The following is a 25,749-nucleotide window of genomic DNA, read 5'->3' as shown; positions in this document are numbered from 1 at the left end:
TTACACTGATCACTCAATCATGTAATGCTCTCTGTTAATTAGGCCAATAACCGAAACACACTGTAGGAACACAAGCATTGCAAAGCTGACAACGATTACAGACAAAAGATGAAGGCAAGAATGCATTTCAGTAGGATGATTAACTGCATGAACAATTTATTTTCAAATTATTATGATTTTTTTTTCATCCTTAATTGAAAAAATAAGTGAAATGCAAGAACACAGAAAGCTCTTTACTCCTCCACTGCCACAAACGCTGACAATTCCTAAAGTCAGAAGTGCAGAAGAGCACAGCCACTCATTACTTTATCAAAACTTTTTCAGTAATTTGTAGCTCTTTTTCTTCAGATTACAATTTGAAGCCCATAATTTTGGAATTGACTCCATATGTTGTCCCAGAAATCTCTCTGAATTGTTGAAGTATGCTGCAGACATTCTTTGAAGCTTACCTCTTTGGACGGAACTTGCTGAAGTTTGTTGTTTATTTGTGTGGTTTGGTTTGGTTGATTCTTTTGGGGGTTTTGGGGGCTTGCTTTTTGTTGTTGTTGTTTTTGTTGCACCTTCCAAGTGACAGTATGTTCATGTTATCTGTAGCCTGATTCACCTCTATTTATTGATGCTAAAAATCACACATTCATGGGAAAATAAACATCACTTTTTCCTGCAAGTGATCTCAGAGGTTACAGTAAGAATTTTAAAGATATTACTCAACTTGAGTAAAGCAAGAAAAATCTATTCAAATCTAAAGATGAGGCTTTTCAGGAGTTTACTGTCCTTAGAGGGATTGCCATCTGAAATAATACTGAAATATATATTTGGAAAACTTCTCTTATAAAAACTTAAAATCTATGCAGAGATTATACCATGGTATATCATAATATATAACATAATATGTATTATATCCCAACAGGGAGTGTGTGCTAACACCAAATAAGTCACAATTAATAGCTGTCTTTTAACTTAATTTTGGTTTGTTAGTTCAATTTTATATTTTGCAGTTTTAAATGAACCCTTTTTATAATGCTTTGACTTCTGTTTTTTTTCTCTACCAGCATGTAGACGTGAAGGTGATTGATTAATGAAGCAGTAATGCTACAAGAAGCAAATTAACACCAAGCCTCTTTAGAAGAAAATTGAGTAAAGAAATAAATGATCTGTTAATAAAATAGTAAAAGTCAAATGAATCAGCCTATAAAAAGAGATGACATCAACCCAAATATATACTATTTCAAAGATAGTTGTGAAAGCAACATTTACACTGTTTGATTTTAAATTTCTATGAAGCAAATGAGGATTTGTAATTTTAAAAGAGTTTTTTATTTATTTCCTTTTGCCATGAAGAACATGCTTTATATCTATTGAGTTCCACTGGATATAAATGAGATCTTAGTTCAGCTTCTGGTTTTATTTCAAAGAATCATAGAATCATTTTGATTGGAAACACCTTTAAGATCATGTCCAAAGTTAATTCTACAGAGTCTGGTGCTAAACCATGCCCCTTAGCACCACATCTACACATCTTTTAAACACCTCCAGGGGTGGCAATGTAACCACATCTCTGGGGAGCCTATTTACAGTGTTTGGTAACTCTTTCAGTCAAGATTAGAATAGAATAGAATAGAATAGAATAGAATAGAATAGAATAGAATAGAATAGAATAGAATAGAATAGAATAGAATAGAATAGAATAGACCAGGTTGGAAGAGACCTTCAACCCATCATCCAACAGCATCTAATCAACTAAACCATGGCGCCGTTTCTTCTGATAGCCTTTCTAAACCTACCCTGATCCAACTTGAGATCGTCTCCTTCTATTGCTTGTTATTAGGGAAAAGAGATCTAAAAGCACCTCACTATGACCTCCTTTCAGGTAGTGGTAGAGAGCAATAAGGTCTCCTGTAAGCCTCCTTTTCTCAAGACTAAACAACTCCAGTTCCCCCAGCCACTCCTCACAGGACCTGCTTTCCAACCTCATTACCCTTCTCTGAACTTACTCCAGGACCTTAATGTTTTTCTTGCAGTGAGGGCCCCAAAACCAAACACAAAACTCAATGCTTGTACTGGAGCAAGAAATTACTTGATGTATTTTGCTTTTAATCAGCAGTTTCTATCATTGTCAGTAGATGTTTAGCGCAGCTAGTCAATCCTGAGAGAAATTTACTTATTGATTATTGGATTTTACCCAGCATAATAATTTACTGCTAATGTTTATTTTGATACTAGGGTCAAACAGGTCACAACATATTTCTTGGGTGGAAAAAAGGCAGTGAATGAAACAATGTATTTTCAATAAATATATAACATGGACTATTCCTGAAATGTGCACCTCTACTGACTCCAAATTTTTTTTTCTATTGTTCACTTTATTATTTAAAGTAGTGCTCAAGATTTTTAATACATTTGAATGCGTCTTCATTCACAGACCTCTGGATATAAAAAAATTAAATGGGAGCTCAGGCTTAACAGAATTCACACGCAGGAGGTTCTGCAATATATCTAATGTGCTCTTTCCATTGCTATGTTTGAAGCAGGACTGAACGTTACAGCTCCAGAATGAGTAAGAAATTGGGGGAACAGCAAATGGCTCTTCAAATCAAGGTAAACTAATCAATTCAAGGTAAGTATTCTTGTTGAAATTGAAGTGTTAAGGCAGATATTTAAATGCTGCATAATTAAAGCCTCTCTGTGTCTTTCTGCTTTGTAATGATTTGTTTCTACAGAAGTTTCATATATTGGGTTATTCTTTTCAGGAGTGACTTGCTAACATTCACCTTTCAGATGAGTATATTATGTCATAAACATTGTCCTGCATAAAATAGTTTTTTCCAGCTTTCACACTAATTCATAAAAAAATTAAAAAGAACATACTGTGACAGAAACAGAAATTAGTATTATGTCATTGACAGCATCTTTGTCTTCCACAGGAAGTACAAAGTAGAAAGCAATTGAAACCATTTGAAAAGTATTTTGTATACTTTTGACTGCAAGCTGAAGAGAGAGACTGGGTCAGAGGTGAGAGAAAATTTCATTTCATATGAACAATTCTGAATCTTTTGGAGATTATAAAAAGAAACAAAATTATTATACAGTTTTCAAGTGACAGTTAATGTTCAGCTTTGCTGAGCACTACAGTGCAAGGCATCTGTGTCTAGACAAGATAGTGTCTACAAATAGTGTCTACAAGCAGTTATATTATGAGCTTCAGATGAAGATATCCTGTCAAAATTGAAATTAGTTTATTCCATTTGCATTGTTAGAGTTTAAAATATTTCTAATACTATTTAAAAAAAAAAAAAAAAACAACCACAGATTATTTTCACTGAGGTTGTGTGATAACAATTAATTTGGAAACATTTTGGTGTTTCCTTGGTTTGAGGCACCAGTGGCCACAGAGGAAAAATATATTCTGTCAAACAAGTAATTAACTTTAAGAACTGATACATGATTGACTATGCATAAAGTATCTATCCTACTGTGTGGCAAGCAGCAGTACTTAATTTTCATCCACAGTTTAAGTGTTCAATGTGAATATTTATGCATAATACGTAGCAAACCAGCATATTTTCTCCAGAATCCTCTTTATCACTTGAACATTCTAATTTCACCATATTAGTACTGCAAATGTTTCAAGAATTCTGTTTGTGAGCTATTGCAGAGTTGCCTTTGTGATCTGCTCAGTTTGCACACTGCCTGGTATCTGGCAGTCATTTCTAAACAACTAAGACATTTCTTCTGTATAAAGTCCAGTAAGACTTGTGACAATTCCTTCTACCACTGCAGTTGCATGAAAACTGCTCTCCTACTCATTTTTGAAAATATAAAGCCTCTCATTTGGTACTTCAATTCACCTACGTAATGTTGCCACCATCGTAGCACTGAATATAAGCAGATTGACAAAAAATGTATTTATAATATCAAAATGTAGACTTAAATGATTTTAGCTATCCTTTCTTTCTTCCCTCACATCCAACTGACTCGGGATTCTGCACCCTATAAACCTGGGTTTCAGTTGTCCCTGTTATGGCAATGAAGGAATTATCTAGAATAAGTTTTTCATCTCCATTTGGTTCTTACCATTTTGGGTGCCCATTTTGCTTACTGCTTTGGCACCTTCTTACTGACTCAGAAAATTTAGTAACAGAGTATAAATTATCTCCCCATACTCCTGCACATGGCCTGCTGAGACTGGATGAAAATTTATAAGAGTGCTAGTGCAAGAAGAAACATTCAGATTTGCTAGAAAGAGTTGTCTTGACCCTTTGATTCATAGGCCTATCACATTTCAGAGCAAAGTACTCATACACCTTTTCAATAAATCATAATAACACTTCTAAGGTGGCACAGATACACTGTTTGCACAGCAACTAGTGACCATCTTCAGGAGTTCAGTCCCTTGCTTTCCATCACCCTACTGGCATAGTAAGTGGAAGTTTCATGTGTAAAGCCACAGCTGTGATCTCGGTATCAGAAATATCTCTGTATCAGAGACACAGAGCTATATAATTCAAACTAGCAAAACCACAGATGGACAGCTTCACTTCCTTAAAACTTGGAAGCTCATTTTTATCAGAAACATTATTCTCAGGCTGGATTTTAGCCTGAAGAGAAGGGTTTAATCAACATTTACATTGCTTCAGGTTGTTCTAGAAAGGTTTGATAAATTGAGCCTTCCAGCTCCTCATAGGAGAAATGAATCAGAAAATCTGTGTCCTTTGTAACTGAAGAGGCTCTTTTTTCTCTCAGAGAGAAACTGAAGAATGGATAGGATAAAATATTGGAGGTATAGTCTCTCAAAGTACCAAAACCTCTAGACATTTATTTTTTTTTGCTTAGCACTGGACAAAAGCAGACATAAACTGTGTTTCAAACACCTAAAGTTTTATATGTGGCAAAATGCTACAGGAAGTTTGATAAAGAGGATGACATGTAGGAAGATAATGATAGTAAGGTCATGCAGTCACATAGTTTCTCTGTCACACATCTTGATGTCCTAGATCATACTGAAGATTTTTTTTCTTAACAGTAATCTTGCTCTGTCTGCCATGGTCTAGCTGTCATGTACTGTTTAGTCTTTTCTCTGTACCACAAAAAGATAACCACAAAAAAAGGAGCAGCAGATACAAGGACATTTAAACCTTAAAAGCCCCAAAGGTTAAAGGGAATGAAAAATATTTAGGAAGTGTTCCTAAAGACAATTCCTTTAAATAATACAGAAAAAAAAAAATCCTTCTGAGGTCAACCAAATTTCTTAAGAGACCTTGAGAAGAAAAAAAAATAAAAGTGTAAGAAGATTGAGAAGTTCTGAAGGTGAGAAACAGGAGAATTTAACCTCTGGAAACTGCAACTAATTAGAATGAGATCTGATGGCATTTTAAAGGCTTTCTAATGTTACCTCTAACATCATATTTCTGAAATGCAGTGTGATGTAACTTGCACTCAACTCATGCTTTCAAGGTTTGCAACTGCATCAGCTAGATTCTTCCATTTAAGCAAATGTGCAAAATACCCTCAAAAGTGGAGTTCTGAGGAATAAGTAATGAGAGTGGTCACCTGCTCTTCCCAAGCCTTTGTAATCCAAGCTGCTAATATATCAAAGTTTTCTGAATATCAAACAGATCCCATTTCTATCCTACAGGCCTTCTTTCAGCACAAGCCTACTCAGTATTTTTGTGGTAACTACTTCTGAGATGAACTCCTGGTGAAGACGAGACTCTGGTTGTTTCAAAAACCTTTCAGGTCTTCTAGGCTCCAGCCGAATCTATCCTTTGATCTGTTTTTGTAACTGAGAGGTGTAAAAACCCCCTTAAGGGATTTTGCATCATCTTAGAAAAAAAAGAGTGCAGTTTTCATCCTGTGATGAACATAGACAGAGTTGAGAAAAAAGTGTCTTTGTTAACAGAACTGAGAGACCATCTGGGCAGTGGCCATCCTTAAATTCATCACCCTTTACAATCAGTGTTAAAAACAGTAGGACAATAAGGCCTCTCTGTAGAAAAAAAAGGGGGAACAAAGACAAGAAAAAAAGAAAAAAGAATGTTTACATTAAAAGTTTGAGGATAAGAAGCTATCAGAAATACAGAGTAGAGGTTTGAGTGGAATTTCAATGGAAATTTTTTGTCTTACCTCTGCATGCCATGTCCTTCAAAAAATACTAATCTATGATTCTTAGGCAGGGCAGTCAGAGCTTCCCTTTACAACGAATGCAACATGAATATAATTGGTCTATAATTCCAATTTTCAGGCAGTTACTGAGGGAGAAAAACAAAGAGTAAGGAAGAAAGAGATTGGCAAATGTACTAGGAGGCAGACGAGCAAAAATGTGCATGTATATATGTGAGGAAGAACCAGTTCAGATGAAAAAAAGTCAGCTTTAAGCCTCCTGGCTGCCTGAGCCCAGATGTCTTTGCATCATTAGATTTTGCTCCATACTCTAACATTCAGGCTAATTTTCTGTTGGGAAACTGATTTATGAACCTAATTTAAGAACAATCTTCCTTTAGCAGAAACCTTGTAACATGGAACAGAATCAGAAATTGCTGCTTCTGCAGGTAGCAGAAAACTTAAAAATTAGGATTTGGAATTTTAAAAAATTAATTAAACAAAATTAAAAATAGAAAATGGAAGAAAAAGAAGAAAGGAGGCTGACAGGGTAATGGAAAACATATTAGAACATATATAAAATATTGTATAACAATTTATCCGAAATACCAGAAAGAACCTGCCTGAGACATTTATCTTCTTGCCTTCTACGCTTTTGCCACTAGGAAATGTTAAGGCAGACACACTGCAAAAATTTCATTATCAAAAAGCATCTGAATCTTATGATTGGCAAATTAAATTTTATGAAATTATGAGTTACTGCATAACTGTTACCCTTCCTCAGGGCTGCAAAGTAATGACAGTGTGCATAAACACTCGAGGAGCAACACCCATGACAGCTATGGCCCCAAACCACTTTTACTTTGTTGCAGTATATTTACCTTTAAAATAGAAAATTAAGTTAATGATCATGACAAGGAACTGAGGAAAACAAGAAAGGTGCCTGGTGAGTGTGTCTTAGGTGCATTAATTTTTTAAATAAGCATGATACAAAAAAAATAAAAAACAAAGGTGCATTATTCTGCCTGGATAAATACATTAAATCATTTGTCATTTTTAGACCTCAATCTTGAAAAAGATTACTTCATTGGGAAAAAAAAAAAAAAAAAGAGCAAGAGAGAGTGAGATGCTAAAAGTGCAGATAAAAAATTACCTTTCAGGAGAAGCAGCCTTCTAAATTAGATTGCTCCTTTATGAGTAAGCAGAAAAGATTACTATGAGACTAAACAGGTCTACAGAAAAAAGGCCTGGAAAAACCTATCTTCAATGCAGGAAGAGTTTTAAAGATAGCAGCTAATGATTACTGCTTTTTCAAGAGATCTTCATGTTCTAGAATTGAAGAAACTAGATCTGGAGTTCTACTACATTGAAACAAATGCAAGTGTGAAAATTGCAAACCTGGTAACCAAAGGAAAATGTATTGCATGGCTAGTTCCAAAGATTTCAGAGAAAGTAAAAAATATTAACACTGCTACAGCTACTAACTCTGAGGATATGGGTTATATTTTTAAATGAAGGTATCTGCCCCTAAACCTGACAACATGGAACAGAGAAAAGCATATAAGCACCTTAGCATATATTTCCTGTCTATATGGGGGTTAAAAAAAATGACCTATGACTTCTCAGGTTTAGCAGAAAGTTTCCTCAAGAGTCTATAACCACCTAAACAAAAAAATCACACCTCAGCAAATGGTGGGCTTGCTGGTAGCAATGCTGAGCTACAATTTTAGTTTTTGAAAAAGAAGACAAAGGGAAGAGACACAGGAAAGGAAGGCAAAAGACTGGATGCTTTCCATTTCTCTAAGTGAAGATCCAAATGTAACATCAAGATGATGCTAATATTATACAAGCTTGCTGCACTGCACCAAACTTGCAGAACATACTGCACTACTTAAAACACCGCCACACTCTCTCCACAAGCAGACTGACATAAAAGAGCCTCCTAAGTGATTTCTAGCATTAAGCTGTTCATCAGTTGGAGAATACATTCATATAATCATTTTTAAAGGATGTTTATACTGCTGTGTTATCCATTCATTGTTATGTAGCCAACATTACAGCAGTATGGAAAACTAGAATACAAAATAATTGTGCTTTTCCACTGCACGGAAGCTTCTTTTTGTGAGCAATAAGACAGTGTTTCTTCACCTGCATCACTGATGTTAGACCCACAAGGACTTCCTATTATAAAGGATCATGCAGTCTTACAGCAAGGCACAGGATCAATTGGACAATAAATAGAATAAATATCATGTTGCACTGCAGGAATTAAAGGGGGGAAAAAAGGTGGTGAAATAATTATAATACATATGTCAACTTTTGTAAAGTTAAAACATTGAAATCTGCTTAAATCTAGGTGAAAGCATTAGTAATAGGGAGAATCCTGGAGAATGTTTCCCAGGAGAAGCATGCAACATTTGCATACCCCAACACTGTAAATGCAGGACATCAAACATTTGTGGTCACATACCACATATACACCCTACATTGCATCTTTGGTTTATTACAGCTTGGGTCGGCCCATTTGCCCTTATGTTTAGATTGCACTGGCATCCTCCATGTCCCTAATATTGGACATATGCAGATCATCAGGCAGTTTTTATGCACTAGCTGGCTAATTAGCACCTCTAAAAAAAGTGCAGAGACTTTCCTTCAGAGTATTAAAATGTTCCAGCAGTTTCTTACAAGTTTTCAGCCAGGTCTGTGTAGTCTGGTTTTAGGAAGGAAGAGCATCATCTGAAGGATGCAAGACAAGCCACACAAGCTGGTTTCAGGGCCAGGGGCTGTCTCCTAGTTCATTTTGTTTGCTAGTAAAGACATAAAACCATTCAACCCCCAAAGAGACTAAGCAGTTACTTGTTACATAGAGAGGACAAGAGTTTGACATGTGGACAACATTTAAGACTCTTGAAATGGTAAGGAGCCCATCAGATAAACAAGGTGATTTCAGCTGGCGATCTGCGGTCCAAGTTGCAGGGGGAAAAAAGTGAACAAATCCTCAAGGTCTGCGCTTGTCAAAGCTGGAGAACTTACCCTCTGCACCTTGAGTCTATACAGGGATATATTTTCTGAATATGTTCTGCATAAGGTAACCCTGTAAGATTCTTTTCCTTCATACAAAACCCTTTCAGTTTCCTGTTTTCCTTTCTAACAACCAAGACTGTTGAAAAGCACAGACACCCTCAGGGTAGGTAATGCAGACCATGGCAGATGTTCTTGAAGCACTGATTTTTCCAGACTAGCATACATCTCCATTTTAAGGTTTGAAACTGATGACAGAAGTCAGGCCAGACCGCTCCCCCTCAGGAGTACTGGGGCAAGTGCCAGGGTCAGAGAATTCTGTGCTAGAAATTGGACAAGGAGCATGACCTAATTCTACCACATGCACACTTTTTGTGCCAGAAGTACCTCCAATGGTATTGCTAGCTGTGTCCCATATGGCCTATTTCAGCTCTCATTTGATACACACTGCTCATTACCAATACCCCACCACCAATCCAGTGGTTTTACTGGTTCTATGACTTCTAACAGATGCATCTCAGTCAGAAAATGTAAATCTCAAACAAAATGGAATAACCTGCATAGCACTAATGAGGTTATTTTATCTGAGCCAAGTTTGTTGTTAGTGATTTTCCATAACTAAAGAAAATAAATAGCTTTCCTCTTTTGATGGTGCATTGAATTTTTCTGCTTATAAATCCTTGACATAGAGTGTACATAGACATTGGAAGTATTCCACAGACTCTTTCACAACAATGAACTTACAGTGATAAAAGCCCTTTGAACAGCTGGGAAAAGGGAAGCATACTGAAGATCTGAACATATTGTATAACAATGAAAAAGAATAGGGTGATGACAAACTATAGAATGGTAAGACAGTAAAGTAAGAGGGAAGGAAAAACAGGTGAAGAAAATGAGAACATCATGCTGTAGTTGTACTGAGGAATATGCAAGTGTTAAGTACTTGTCACTCACGAGAGAAGAGGAGAGGAGAAATAAGTCAAAAATATATTATGTATCTACAGGCAGGGTATTTTTATATTTAAAACCATCTGTCTCACAAAAGTTCAGGTCGCATCATTCAGTTAGATAATTATAAGCCCTTCCAAAGACCCACTTTTAGTAGAAAATGCTAACTTGATATGAGTTCCTGGCCTGCAATAGCTGTAGGCTTTGCTAAGGCATGACAAAGGGAAAAATGGATGTGGTCAAAAACCCTTCAAGCTTCAGAAATTCCTCCTTCCTAAGGGAAGGCAGAATTGCAATTTTAAGGCAGATCAAGTCAGTAGAACTCTGATAGCTCCAGGATCCATGTTTCAGAGTGCCACAGGCAAGACAGTGAGCATCCCACGGTGGATTTGGATACTGGGGTTTATTTAATAACCAGAGATACAAGAGTTTTACTCTACCTGATTATGAGGCACCAACCCTTTCACTGCTCCGAGTACTATAGTCACTAGATCTTGCCATCTCTCTGCAGTAGGGAAGTAGCTGCTGGCTCAGAACAAGCAGAAATTCATTTCCTGTTGTTGCTGCACACTATGACCTATCTTAGTTATAACAGGCCAAGGTCCTTACATGTCCCTTGGCATTCATCTCCACTCTGGTCTTCAGTGACATCTTTGATCCCCAACATCACTTCCAGGATCTTTTTTCAAACCAAGATCTTCACCTTCATCTTGCCAGGTTCCCTTCTTTTATCAGGGATTGTTTCCTCTTTTTAGAAACCTTTACTGACATCAGCTTTTCCTTCCAGTACACCAAGCCACCAATTTTCCTGATCTGAATTGTCCATGTGCAGAAGCACTACGTGTGATAGGCCTCCTAATTGCTGTTTCTGGCTCATGTCTCTCCTAATTGGACAACTGAGGACATGACATTTTTGTTTAGTCCAGGTGTTATCAAAGTTTACAATCAAGTCATACTGGTTGTAGCTAGTAAGTAGCAGGCTCAAGAGTTCAGCGGTTCAGTTTGGGGCAGCCACACACATGCATGAATCTAATTATCTGCTGCCTCGTGTCATTCACAATTCAATCCATCTTTTCACCCATGACAGTTACTCTGCCTCACACCAAGCAATGTCAGCAAAAAACTAGGAACACTGTATTTTGTAGCTGCGATACACATCTGATAGTGTTCCAAATGCTAGTTCCTGCTCCAAAGACTCATTTCAGTAGTATCAGATGAACATCAGACATGGAGTAGGCTGGGAGAGTTGGGGTTGTTCAGGCTGGAGAAGACAAGGCTCCATGGAGACCTTATAGTGGCATTTCAACATATGAAGGAATCCTACTGGAAGGCTGGGTCCAGACTGTTTGAAATCATAGAATCGTAGAATCATTTAGGTTGGAAAACAAATTCAAGTCCAACCGTTAACCCTATTCTACCAAGTCCACCACTAAGCCATATCCTCAAGCACCACATATACATGGCTTTTAAAGACATCCAGGGGAGGCAATGCCACCACCTCCCTGGGCAGCCCATTCCAGTACCTGACCACTATTTCAGTGAAAAAAAACTTAGTACTGTATAGCCTAAACCTCCCCTTGTGCAGCCTGAGGCCATTCCCTCTTGTTCTATCACTAGCTATCTGGAAGAAGAGACCAACATCCACCTCGTAACATCCTTCCTTCAGGTAGTTTCAGTGATAAGGTCTTTCCTCACCCTCCTCTTCTGAAGACTGAACAGCTCCAGTTCTCCCAGCTGCTCCTCATAAGGCTTGCTCTCTAGACCCTTCACCATCTTTATTGCTCTTTTCTGGACCCACACCAGCACCCTGATGTCTCTCATGTACTGAGGTGCCCCGAACTGAACACTATACTCAAGGTGAGTATACCAATGCAGAGTGCAGAGGGACAATCACCTCCCTGGTCCCGCTTGCCACACTATATCTAATACAGGCCAGGATGCTGTTGACCTTCTTAGTCACCTTGGCTCATATTCATCCACTTGTTGATCAGTATTCTCAGATCCTTTTCCACCAGACAGCTTTCCAGCCACTCTTCCCCAAGCCTGTAATGTTGCATGTGGCTTTTGTGACTCAAGTGCAGGACCCTTGTTGAATCTCATACAATTGACCCTGCCCAATTAATCCAGCCTGTCTAAGCCCCTCTGCAGAGCCTTTCTACCCTCAAGCAGATCCACACTTCCAACCATCCTGGTGTCATTCACAAACTTATTGAGGGTGTCCTCTATCTCTTCATAAATATAATTGATAAAGATGTTGACCAAGTGGTCTCAACACTGAGCCCTGGGAAACAGCACTTGTGACCAGCTGTCAGATGTATTTAACTCTGTTTACCACCACCCTTTGGGACCAGACATTCAGGCAGTGCTTTACTCATCAGATTGTATGCCCATCCAAGCCATAAGCTGACCATATTTTCATGACAAATTGATGAGAAGCACTGATGAATGCTTTATTAGAGTCCAGGTAGATGACAACAACCTTTCCCTCATCCACTAGGCAGGTCATCTTGTCACAGAAGGAGATCACTGGAACAGGTTGCCCAGAGATGTGGTGGAGGCCCCATGCCTTCAAGGTCAAACTTGATTGGGCCCTGAGTAACCTGATCTAGCTAAGGATGTTACTGCAAGGGGGTTGGACAAGGTGACATTCAAGGGTCCCTTCCAAGCCAATGCATTTTATGATTGATTCTATTTCTCAGCCAAGACAGGGACCACAGTAGTTTCTTCTCATCTGAGCTTGTTTTACATGGAAAGCTTGAAGTGAAAAAGCAGAGAAGCTTCCCTCCTCCTTATTGAATCATGCCTACCAAGTGGTAGTGGACACTTCCTTGGGAGGTGGAAGATTTTGCTCATTAAGAAATTGAGCCAATTTGCTACTTACAGTTTGAGCACTTCACCTGGCAGGCCTCACTGCAAAGTGCTATTCTCCTGTCTCCTTCACCCTCCTACTCCCCAGCTGCCTTTTTATTCCCAGACCGCTTGGCATGGTCCCTAGCCTTCCCTACACACTCTCATGTTGTCTGTCCTATGCTGGATTGCTTCAGTTTTCTCCTCATTCTCTTCCCTGTGACCAGTTTCAGTGCATAAGCTAGTGTTATGAGTAGAGCTTGGCAGCTTGGACTCATTTTTTGCACAATCATATCTAATTCTAACTATTAAGAGTTTGGGGTTTTGTCTTCAGAGGCATCATGAAACTGTATTCTGCCTTGGGCTTCTCCAGCTGTTTCAAACAGCAGCTTGAGGCACAAATACATTGTGCTCAGTGTGTTCAGGCTATGTTGGCAGTGCTCCAGTGGTTTAAGGAGACAAGAAAGAGCCTGTATAGTCACAGAAGTCAGATTCTGGATACTTCCGAAATTTTACAGCGAAAGAGAACAAGACGTGTGCTGCTTTTCCAGGGCTAGGAGCAGATGAACAGCAGCTTCCATGTTATGGCTTTGTGTACTAGCTCCTGAATTCTGCTTGAGATAAATTTAGATTTTGATACCCTCTTTTTAGGTCCAGCCTTTCTTGTTTCAGTCAGATTCCTCAAATATGGTTGGTACTATCATTAAAAAGTCTCAGCCACAAAGTCAGTGATTGATGTGTTCAAACAAGACATCCATACGACTTGCCAGATATAATACTGTTATACACTCCTCACTTTAGCACAGATGTCAGAATATGTCTGAGTTTCTCATTTGCAATAACATGGGAGAGACATGCAGCAGGCAGACTGTTTATAGAGGCTAAGGCAATAATAGATTGCTTTATTATGGGAGGTTGCTACCTATTATGATACAGTGATACAGTGGTGTGTAGCACAATCTAGAATAATGTTGCAGTACCCCACTGCCACCCTTTCCAGAAGACATGCATTCAGAGAGAAAACAATTCATGCTCAATCATTTTCCAAGGTGTGACCATTTTAGGCTGTGCTTTTAAGAAAGGGACAGTTACTGGAACACTCTGGCTGAATGTTTTGGTGGAAGAATGAAAACAAGATATTCTAAAGGAATTTCATTGGTAGATTGGTGGAATGCAACTTTAAATTTTTAGCTTTAGTTCAGTTTGAATCCCAGTCAGTTCAGTCTATCTTTTTCAGCCTGTCTGTTTCAGTCTCTCTGAGCAACAGCTGTGCTGGACGGAGTTGACCTTGAATTAACTGAGCTAACCAGATAAGAAACTAATTCTTGCCTATGCTTTGAGCTAACAGAATTTCTTCCTTTATAATTACCTTTTTCTCTCTCTCTAACCCTTTTTGGGAAAAAAGGGAGGTAGGGGGAGAAGGGGAATACAGTTGGGGGGGGAACTCCTCTTCTTGGAGGAGGGAAAGGTGTTCTGTGTTACGTTCTTTGCTGTATATTTCTGTATATATTGTAAATATTGAATATTGTGTATATATTAATCTGCATTTCATCCTGCTTGTAAATATAGCTCTTATCCATTTCTGCTTCTCCAGCTGAGTTAGCTGTGGCTTCTTTGTGTGTGGGGGAGAACTGAACTTTCTCTCACCACCACACAAGGCATGGCAAACCTGATAGGTTACCAGGAATTTGTCAGATCTTCTCACAGATGCCAGTCATTTAAACATCATCCTAGCTGTAAAATGGATGGTCAGATCTGTAAGTGCTATCAATCTTCTCAGACAACAATGAGCATTAATTGGATGCTTGCATTTGACTGTGCAGCTCCAAGTCTGCCCGAATGTGTCCTATCTCAAAATACTGTGTCAAGGAGTCAAAAAATACACCAAACTATTTTTGAATGTGAAGTGACATCATGAAATGTTCCATCAGGGTTAATGACATAATCCTCTAAAGTGTCAAGGCAAATCAAACACGGGACTTGTGTTTTCTTTCACCAGTACTTTTGTTACTTGAAATGACAAAGAGCAACACAGCCCTCAGATTCCACTATAGTTATCTACTTTTGAGTTAGATATATAAAGAAATAAAAACCAATACCACATATATATTAGAAAGCCTCGGTGTATACCTTATATACACAATTCAGACACCTCAGCGCTGCTTTACTATAACTGTTTAAGACATCACATTATTTTGGACTAAAATATCAATGTCTGGGGAGTGGAACAGAAGTTACAACATTGACATTTTGTATCTATTGTTTATATTTTAAAGGAAATGGAGGAAATCAGAAATATACAAGTCAAAGGTTTTTTGAATGGCAAATTGCCCTAAATATGAAAGAGAAAATGCAATGCATGGAGTCATTATTACAGTTTCTACTCATATATGTAGTCATCTTCTCTTTATAGCTTTTTGCTATCACACTCTCGGTGTTTCACGTCAGCAAATTCTTTTCAAAGGGGGTGGAGAGTGGATCTGCTCTGAAGCTTCAGACAGTTGTAAGGACTAACCACAGTTCTGATTTCTAGCACTGCTGAAAACTGACACCATAATCAAAACCAGGAGTTACATAAACCACAAAATATCTGAGTCCTCAGCATGAAACAGATCCCTGTAATTGTACAAGACAAAGGGCAAGTAGTTTTCCACTAGAGATAGTACTATCTATTGATATGGGAAAATATTAAATATTGATGCTCTGTTGAGTATTAATATTTTTAATACCACAACATCATCAAAGTCAGCATCAAGGGCCCAGGTCCTTATCACATTCAGTTCAAAGATCCCCATCATGAAGTTAAATCTCATTAGATCTTAAGGCACTGCAACAGACCAAATGATGGTGATAATAAAAAGATCATAGTCTCTACACAATAGCCATCTGATATTACTCAGTCTTGTAAGATATGAAACACAGCATCTAAATCAGATCTCACATTGAGACTGCAGTTGTGTACTATAGAGATAGATAATGAAGGACAGAGTAATACTGAGCAACATCTTCCTCCAGAAGAATAATCATGAGTCCTTCTGTGTCAAGATGTCACAATGAATGACCATTTTAACTGACCTTTAATGTAAGTTACTCCACAGTCAGGGAAACAGAATTTTTTAGCCTATAACAACTATAAAATCAGCAAGATTTACATGATATTTGTGTAATTCACTAGGTTTTAATATATAACACATTTTTACTTTTCCTATAAGTTATTTCAAAGTGCATCTCTTCTGCCTAAAGGTCAGGTGGAATGATGAATATAAAAAAAAATTCTGTTCCTGACACAGTAGCTGTGAAGAGGAGATATGGGGTGATAATCATCATTTTACTGCTTTTGCAATCCCTAAAGCAGGAGTTTGTAGAGAAAGTGTAAAAGGATGGAGAGGAGAAAAAGGGGGAAAATGAGTTGTAAGAAATCAAAGTTTTAAGAAATCTCAGTATCAAATCTTTTTTCATTCCACCATCTTGTCTTCTTTCATGTATATGTTGAAATTCTCTTGTTTCTTCTGAAGCCACTGGGAAATTCAATGCACTGACTTTGCTGAGAATGGCATGCAAATTCCCATGTAGGATACAGAGGGCTTGCCAAGCCTGAACAGAGAGATCTGCATGTTCACATTATGATTAGTAAGAGCCAACATCACAAATTGTGACAACCCATTCAGCCAGTAATGGCTGTTATCATGAAGAATTTCGGTATTTTTATACTGCACTTTCCCTGGACAAATCTGTGTGACGCAGGCAGAAGCATAGCTGAGTACGCTAGTGCACTCGTGTGCTAATAATGATAAAGTACAGCAATAAGACTGTAGTTGGTAATAAGGTTGTAGTTGCACAGCCTATAGTTAAATCTGCATTTCTGCACAAGTCTGGTGATATCTGTATCTCTGACCACATCTTCCATATAATCATAGAATCATGGAATTGTAAGGGTTGAAAGAGACCTCTGGAAATCAAGTCCAATCCTCCTGCCAAAGTAAAATCATCTAGGGCAGTTGACAGAGCAACACATCGAGATGGGTCTTGAAAGTCTCTAGAGAAGGAGACTCCACAACCTCTCCAGGCAGCCTGTTCTGGTGAGGTGGAACTTCCCATGTTTCAGTTTGTATCTGTTGCCCCTTGTCCTTATCACAGGGGCACCACTGACAAAAAGACTAGCACCTTCTTGACATCCATCCTTCAGATATTTGTAAACATAGATGTCCTCTCAGTCTTCTGTTTTCCTGACTAAACAGCTCCAGGTCACTCAGTCTTTCCTCATAAAACAGGTGTCCAAGTCTCTTAATCATCCAAAAAGCCCTCTGGTGCACACTTCTAGTGTATCACTGTCCCTCTTGAACTGGAGACCCCAGAACTGGACACAATATGCCAGATGCAGTCTCTCTAGGACAGAGGAGAGAGGGACAAGAACCTCCCTTCACCTGCTGGACCATCTGCAACAAAAAAATAACCAAGGCTGGATTCATACTGTGAAAAGCAAGAAATTAGCAGAAATCCAGTCTCTCCAAGTTGTGTATGTGTTTTAAAGCAATGCTTAAGCATCTCAGATGAACTAAGTACCAAAGTTTCTTACACAATCAATAGAGTAGGTGCCTCTGAATGTAGAATAGAATAGAATAGAATAGAATAGAATAGAATAGAATAGAATAGAATAGAATAGAATAGAATAGAATAGAATAGAATAGAATAGAATAGAATAGAATTAACCAGATTGGAAGAGACCTTGGAGATCATTGAGTCCAACCTATCATCCAACACCATCTAATCAACTAAACCATGGCACCAAGCATCCCATCCAGTCTCTTCCTAAACACCTCCAGTGATGGTGACTCCACCACCTCCCTGGTCAGCCCATTCCAATGGCCAATTACTCTTTCTATGAAGAACTTCTTCCTAACATCCAGCCTAAACCTCCCCTGGTGCAGCTTGAGACTGTGTCCTCTTGTTCTGGTGCTGGTTGCCTGGGAGAAGAGACCAATCCCCACCTGGCTACAACCTTCCTTCAGGTAGTTGCAGACAGCAATAAGGTCTCCCCTGAGCCTCCTCTTCTCCAGGCTAAGCAACCCCAGCTCCCTCAGCATCTCCTCATAGGGCTTGTGCTCTAAACCCCTCACCAGCTTTGTTAAAGTACCTGAGTAAGGCCAGGTCTGGCCCCTTGTTACATAAGCAAATTGAATACTTCATTCTGGCCAAAAATTGCCTTTTTAACATGCATTTGTAAAAGTTATTTGCCATACAATTAAAACATAATTCAAAAATAAACTGAAATCAGGATATTTTTATTACCAGCACATAGGAAAAAATTTTCATTCTTCTTCCATGCTATGTAAGATTAATTCACCAAACTCCATAACATATCAGCATCCTGCAATTCTGAATTAGATGCTCAAAGTGATAATGCAGGGGTTGCATCAGAAAAGAAGAGAAAAGTTTATTGCTGTGTACTGATAATTCAGCAGACCACAAAATAATTTCTAGCAATAAAAAAATAGTATAAATTATGTCTATAACACCTATAATAAAGACAGAAACATAAGAAGTTTGCAGCAAGAAAAGTGTATTTATAACTACTTTCTCACTGGGTTTTGGTGTTTTGTAATTTATTGTTCTTTGAAGGCGAGCAGGAATAATTAACATATTGTATAAGTTAATTTGGTTTTGCTGGTTTATATTTTTATCTTCATACATACTCTCATTTTCTCAAAAAAAAATATATATTAAAGAGTACATTTACAGACAAATGAGGCTCCAAATGCTGACATTTTGGCATAAAATTGTGAGACACTACTGATAGCACATTCAGTTTTAATTTCTTCTGGTTATTTCTTGAGTATGTTTGATAAAATAGTTTGTATATCTGAGTATGCACTTGTGCAGACACAGACATTGAATGAAAGAAGCTTTAAAACCAAGTGATTCAAGCATCACTTCTCCACCATACGTAGCACTGGATTTTGCTTCAGTACAGACAGTTATAACCTGCTGTTATTTGAGCTTCAACAACCTATTTTCTGTTGTTGGAAAGAAAATATATTATTTGAATTAGCAGGATTGACTTCAATTGAAAGCAAAGTCAGTCCTACCAAAGCATATAGTTATTTTGCCTCTACATCCCAAGAGTTACTTCGGTGCAGGCAAGTCAAAGGCTCAGACTGGTAAACAAAAATCCAGAAAAGAGCTAATATTCATTATTATTCATGATTACAGCATGAAAAGGTCACTGGAAGCAAAGAGCAATACTTTCAGTGACAGCCCAGGTAATTTTGGAGCCCACATCTCATCCTCATACAACATTTAAGAAGACAAGGGCAAACTGCTAAACTCCAAGCTGCCTGAAGCAGTATGGAGCCTCTGTATGAATTTCAGCTGCATCTAGGGACTGAAATTTCATTAATTTCAGTGAGTGAAGACCTGTCATTGGACTGGTCATAGTTCCCAGTAACCAGCTGCTACACAATGGTTGAACCTCAGGAAACTCCCAGCTCTGCCATAGGTTATTGGTAAAACCAGGTTACTTTTCCATTTTTCCTTTTTCTTTTATCTTTTTTTTTTTTTTTTTGCATTGTGGTAATGAAAGATATGAATTTCACAGTCACTCTCTTTCTACTACTGCCTGAATCCCTATGTTGATAATTTATTAGGTTTCTCTGCTTGATAAACTGCAGGTGGTAATAGAATCTGCAGAAATTTAAGATGTTCACAGTTTGATGTGGTGGAGTTCATAAAACATAATTACCGTGTGGCCATATGAACACTGTGTTATGAAGGTGTGGATCCCAGTCTGATTTTGTGAACTCCATGTGTATATCTTTGTTAAATGACAAATTATATTTCAATTGTGAGAATAGCCTGATGTATCCATTATTATTTTAACTTCCATTTCCATATGAACTCTAAAATACTAACTAATGGAGATGCTTAAATATTGAAAATTGTTTAAATGAAAACATCATCCAAGAAGATAATCATATCAAGAAAGCAAAGCCAGGAAGATTAAAAAGAAATAGTAATTCATTACCAGAAAAGGAACATCAGTCCAGCAATCCAGATCCTCCAGTGAACCAAACTAAAAAAGAGGTTGACATTTTCAAAGGTAGACTGTCCTTTATCTCTAGGGGAGAGAAAGGAGGGCATTTAAGCATACAGAGCAGTAAATGAAAATGTGTGTTGGGTACTTCTGTGTCTCAGAAAACTGCAGAAAAGCCAGTGTGGCACCACTTCTGGACAACAGCTACACAATCATGTTAAAACATTAAGAGACCACAAACTCTTTTTTTTTGATCTAAGGGGAAGACAAGAAGGAGACTGGAACTGGACTGGATACTCAAACCAAAAGAAGCTCAGGGAAAATGTGGGGGGCGGTTGCAGTGCAAACATGGCAGGAAAATGTCCCTTTCTGGTAGCTAAACTAACTAGGCCTGTGCTGTGATGGGATACAACTTGACATTTACCTTCTTTTGTAAGTTGTGGTTGTTGGTTTGGAAAACAACACTCTAAAAATAGCCTCATCTATTTTCTATTCATTTATTTATTTTTATCTAGCTCATTGTTGGGAGACTGGTGTCAACCACACTCGAGGAAGTAAGATATATGAGTAACTGCCACTTCTGTATTCTTTTGAAATGAAATACATTTTATTCATTAGCATATCTGTCATCCTCATCTACTTTCTTATCTCTAGAAGTTTGAGCTGTAAGTACCTATTGTAAATCATGTGTATAAACTCTGATATTCCCAGCATCTCAGAGAATATATTTTCCATATGTCTCAGTGCATACTGCATTGTTTAGGGTTTGAAACATGCAGCAGGGAACCAATTTGGGTTTTTTTTAATTGAATCAATTTCTTAAAATAATAATAATAATAATTTTTTTTTTAAATAAAAGGATATAAATGGTGAAAGGACCTATAAAATTTTGAGGAAAAGGCAAAGACTAAATGATGAAGAAATTAATCTCAGCTAACTGTGACTGTAGAGACCAGGTCAAATTCACTATTTTCTCAATGGCAGTAGTAAATTCTAATATTCCATTTATGCAATACTTTCTCCCAGTTCTCATATGCATTTAGGGCAGACACTTGATACAATCAGGAAAATACTAGGGAAGAAAAACCTACACAACTGTACAGATCATCAGGATATGGCAGCCAGCTTTTTGGTTTTATCTGTTTTTTGCAAGGGTGCATCCCTAGTTCTGCTGTTGACTGAATGCACAGTTCTAATTTGGGCTGGCAAGCACCACGATATATGTGGTAAAAGTGAAAACCAACCCATTTCAAAGGCTCCAGTAAATGAGTTACCAAATCTAAATAAATTGAGTATTGGCATCTGCAATTTTTCTGACCCTGCATTGGCACATTGAGTTCACCAATGTGGATGTAATAAATTATGTCAAAGAAAAAAAGGCCAGATAAGATGATCTGATTATAGTTTTGAATCTGTTCTGTAACTTCCATTAGGAGCACATGCAAAAAAAAAAAAAAATAGTATGCTACCAAGTGAATTCACTGTTAGGAGCCATATTTTCCTCATTATCTAATGGGATGTGGCTGAAAGAACTGAAGTATATATTTAAAGCAGTGGTGTAACTCAGTGATTACAGAGATGCTTTCCTGGAGACAACCAAAGGCTCTCTTTAATACCAGTCAGACTTGTTACCTTTGAAAGCAAAGAATGACAATCCTGATATTTTAACCTTTAAATCTGACCAACCATCCAACTAGGGGCCACATCTATAACCCAGGAGATGAGGCAGAGCCATGTTATGGAGTAGGGGAAGCTGTAAGATCTCACAGGTGACTATTCAGTGGCTGAAGAGAAGAGCAAAGAAGCAGCTGTTCAGCTGCAGCAGTGCTGGCTGGAGAGATTTTACATGTCTGGAGAGATTTTACATCTGCTAACTTGCTAGTGAAATCCACTTGCTATTTTTTAGGTGATTAAGAAAGAAAGGCAAATGTGGACAAAATTACCTGAGAAAAACTGTCTTTGGAGAAAAAGTAGCTAAGGAAATCTTGTCTTCTCAGAGCAGACTAGAGAACAAGGTAGTTTACCCACAAACTGTCTGACAGTTTGGAGGTTATCAGAGGATAAGGAATTCTCCTGGTGGGGAAAAAGTAGTTTATGAGCTTGCAGAATATTAGAAGGAAACAAACGAGCAAAGCCAGAAATCTAAATCAAACTCATGCCTCAGTAGTTCCAGACTGATTAAGAAAGCCTCCTGTTGTACTGGAGGATAGTGTATTGTTACATTTTGAAAATATATTCTCTAATTCCATTCTTTGATTAAGCTGCACAAGCATCTTCAAGCTCCAGCGTCAGTAGCAAATTTTCAACAAATACAACTTTGTTTTTCCATTTCACTTTCTATGTATTATGGCAGAAAGAAAAAAAATCTGTTGCAGCAGGAAAATTGTAATGACTGTTTTGCATATCTCTCTTAAAGGTCAGTGAGAGTCAAAAACTGTGTTGCAGCAAGGCTCAAACCTCACTGCATGAATTTTAGACATCAGAAATCACTGTACATGACTGGAAAGCTGTTAGTTGTAACAGTTAGTCTTACCAAGATGAAGCATGCACAGGACCCAAATGAATATGGAGAAGTGAAAGACAAACAAACCCAAAACAAAACAAAAACAAAAACCACCAAAAAAACCCCCACCACACAAACCAAAACTACTCTTTCAGGTTGTGTGGACTTCCTAATTCATCATTTTAATTCATCAGAGCAACCAACCAAAAAAAGGCAACAATATACTGTGCATTTATTTGATCTCCTCAAATGGAGATGTAGTGTATACAGGGGGCATACATTAGAGACAGGCTGTTTAAAAGGCTATATGAAAGTCCTAGAAGGAGAAATCTGCCTTGAAGAGTCAATCTAGCTACAGGTACAGATGCCACAGGTCATGGCCTGTAAGAGGACACAATGGTGTTTAAGGCAGCAAGTAGGAAGTTTAGTGCTTTATCTAGACCATCTAAGAGCCACAAGGCAAAAACCACTCTGACAATAGGAAACAGACAGCTATACCTATATGTCACCATTCTGAGGCCTTGCACAGCCAAGTCTAGTTGAGAGGCAACCCTGCTCATGGCGGGGAAGTTGGAGTAGATAATCCCTGCGGTCCCTTCCAACCTGAGCCAGTCTAGGATTCTATGATATCGTAAGGAGCACAGTCACATTAATGTTAACACCTCTCAGATACCTTGCTTGCAGGAAAATTAAAATTTTTAAGAGCCCACGTTGTCATCTCAGCCAGACAGCTCAAAGGGAGTCTTTGAACATTGCGATGCAATTTACCAGATTCTACACTGCTAAATCGCAGAAGTTTTCTCTTTGCTTGTTCAATAATTCCTCATATTTCCACACACAGTTGAATCCCGCATTTACTACCTTCTCTAAAACTATCCTAGTCACTTTTCTGTGGACACTTCATAAAGTACAGAGTGTGCCAAAAGGCAAGCAAAACAATCACTATGTGGTGTGCTCTGCATCCCAAGTTTTGCAAGATTAAGCACTTTTTCCTTCCCCAAAATTGCAAAGCCTGGGTACCACACACAGAAATGCTGCACTGAAGGGCAGCAAGACATTCTCCATGCACGGTCCAGAGAACCAAGATTAAGTACCACACTGTTTACAGACACTCAGTCTGCTCTAGAAAAACTAATTCTAAAGAAAATGTTTAGGAACTATAACACAGTTCCTGTGGTTTGTGGAGGGGTTTTTTGTTAGTTGTTTTGTGGGGGGGGTTTGTTTGGTTTGGGGTTTTGTTGTTGGGTTTTTTAATTATTATTTAGAAGTAGATGTAGCCTTAGTGTCTAAATAAGTGTCTGAAAAATCTTTGAGCCAATATTTTGAGGGTGCAGGCCCATATCATGGAAGAAGGTGCTCCATAACAAAGAGGCGCCTTGGCAAGAAGATTGAGATTAACTCTGCATCACAGAAACTGAATCCAAACTCTTAAATTTGCTGCCAAATTACATAGGAGGATTGAGAAACTTCTAGGCAAACAGGTTTGTCTGGGCAGAAGGTGGTATTTTCTTGTAAAGGTTTTTCTGTCCTTGGTTCTCATTTTGTTTATTTGATGGATTTAGGAACCGATCTGGGCAGGCCTGGATAGAAGTTATTTAGAGGTCCTGCTGAGACGGCTGCTTGAGGCGGCTGCTACAGTAGTCTTGATAAGACTGAGTATGGGTGGCTGTAAAACCCTTAGAAGGGTGCAGTATCCCCAGCGGAATCATCAGAATTTGGTGACTACTACCAGGCTGTGTATCTACCATGGACATTCTTTGTGACATCTCCTTTGCCTGTCTCCCTATCTTTGACACCAAAGGACATTTGCAGCATTAAAATATATAGTCTCCAAGATGGCAAGACTGCTGATCTGGTCTCTGTAAAGATGTTGCACAAAAGAAATAAATCACCTTTATCTAAATCAGAATGAAATCAAATTATACACAGAGTAGATTAGATTAGAGAAGGCCTGTTTCTGAAAGTACCTTATCTGTTCTCTTCTCATTTTAGTGAGTCAAAGCGGGTGGATTCACCAAGTGCTGTTTATATCTGTGAGCCTCATCCCCACAGAGGGATCAAATTCTGAGCCGGTAAATGTTTAACTCATTCCAACAATAATCTGTATAATCTTATTCTGATTCCAAAGCAGAGGATTTTAGCCAAAAAAAAATAAAATCAAGTAAACTGAGATGAGTATATAAGTACATTAATGCCTCCTGGTAATACTCAGTGATCCTCTTACAGGTACACAAACTACAATGGATACATAGCAGACAGGAGGCAAGGCATAGCAGTCCATGCTCACTTGGATGGCAAAAGAGAAACAGTGCACATTGAAACGATCATAGAATTGAATTTATTTCAAAAATCTCCTAGCTGTTTGGGAGCTGCTATGGATAGTCTAATGGGTATGAGTGAGAAAAAAGACCATGTTCAAAAGAGCTCAGTGCTTGAGGACTCCCCCAGAAGGAAACCTGAGAAGACTTCTAGCCCTATTCCCAGGCCAAAGTCACTTGCTGTTACACCTTCACATTACACAAGGACAGTTCAGGAGGACTTCAAGATAACTGGCCTCCTGAAGTGGTAGATGGAGTCAGGGAACAGTATAGTCTCCCTGAAATCCATGAGGAAGTAATTAGGGACTTGCTGAGCCATTTGAATACTCACAAGTCCATGGGACCGGATGGGATCCATCCTAGGGTGCTGAGAGAGCTGGCAGATGAGCTGGCCAAGCTGCTCTCCATCATTTTTCAACAGTCCTGGCTCACTGGAGAGGTCCCAGATGACTGGAAGCTGGCCAACATGATGCCAATACACAAGAAGGGACAGAAGGAGGAGCCAGGGAATTCCAGCCCTGTCAGCCTGACCTCAATGCCAGGCAAGATTATGGAGCAGGTCATCTTGAGTGCAATCACACAGCACTTGCAGGATGGCCAAGGGATCTGGCCCAGCCAGCATGGATTTAGGAAGGGCAGGTCCTGCCTGACCAACCTGATAGAATAGAATAGAATAGAATAGAATAGAATAGAATAGAATAGAATAGAACAGAACAGAACAGAACAGAATAGAATAAACCAGGTTGGAAGAGACCTTCAAGATCATCGCGTCCAACCTATCATCCAACACTAGCCAATGAACTAAACCATGCAACCTGATCTCCTTCTCCATCTCACCTGATCTCCTTCTATGATCAGGTGATAGCCTGGTAGATGTGGGGAATCTGTGGATGTAGTCTACCTGGACTTCAGCAAGGCCTTTGACACTGTCCCCCACAGCAAACTCCTGGCCAAGCTGTCAGCTCATGGCTTGGACAGCAGCA

The 25,749-nt window shown here is 38.5% G+C and overlaps 1 protein-coding gene across 3 annotated transcripts in view; it reads right to left on the bottom strand.

The window, feature by feature from the left end:
- The window catches only part of FGF14 (fibroblast growth factor 14), a 436,610-nt gene that overhangs the window by 331,450 nt on the left and 79,411 nt on the right, over nucleotides 1–25,749 (bottom strand). The gene's annotated exons all lie outside the window — the stretch shown is intronic.

The sequence above is a fragment of the Dryobates pubescens genome, chromosome 7, assembly GCF_014839835.1.
Source record: "Dryobates pubescens isolate bDryPub1 chromosome 7, bDryPub1.pri, whole genome shotgun sequence".
Lineage (NCBI taxonomy): Eukaryota > Metazoa > Chordata > Aves > Piciformes > Picidae > Dryobates > Dryobates pubescens.
This window is presented reverse-complemented; position numbering and strand designations above follow the sequence as displayed.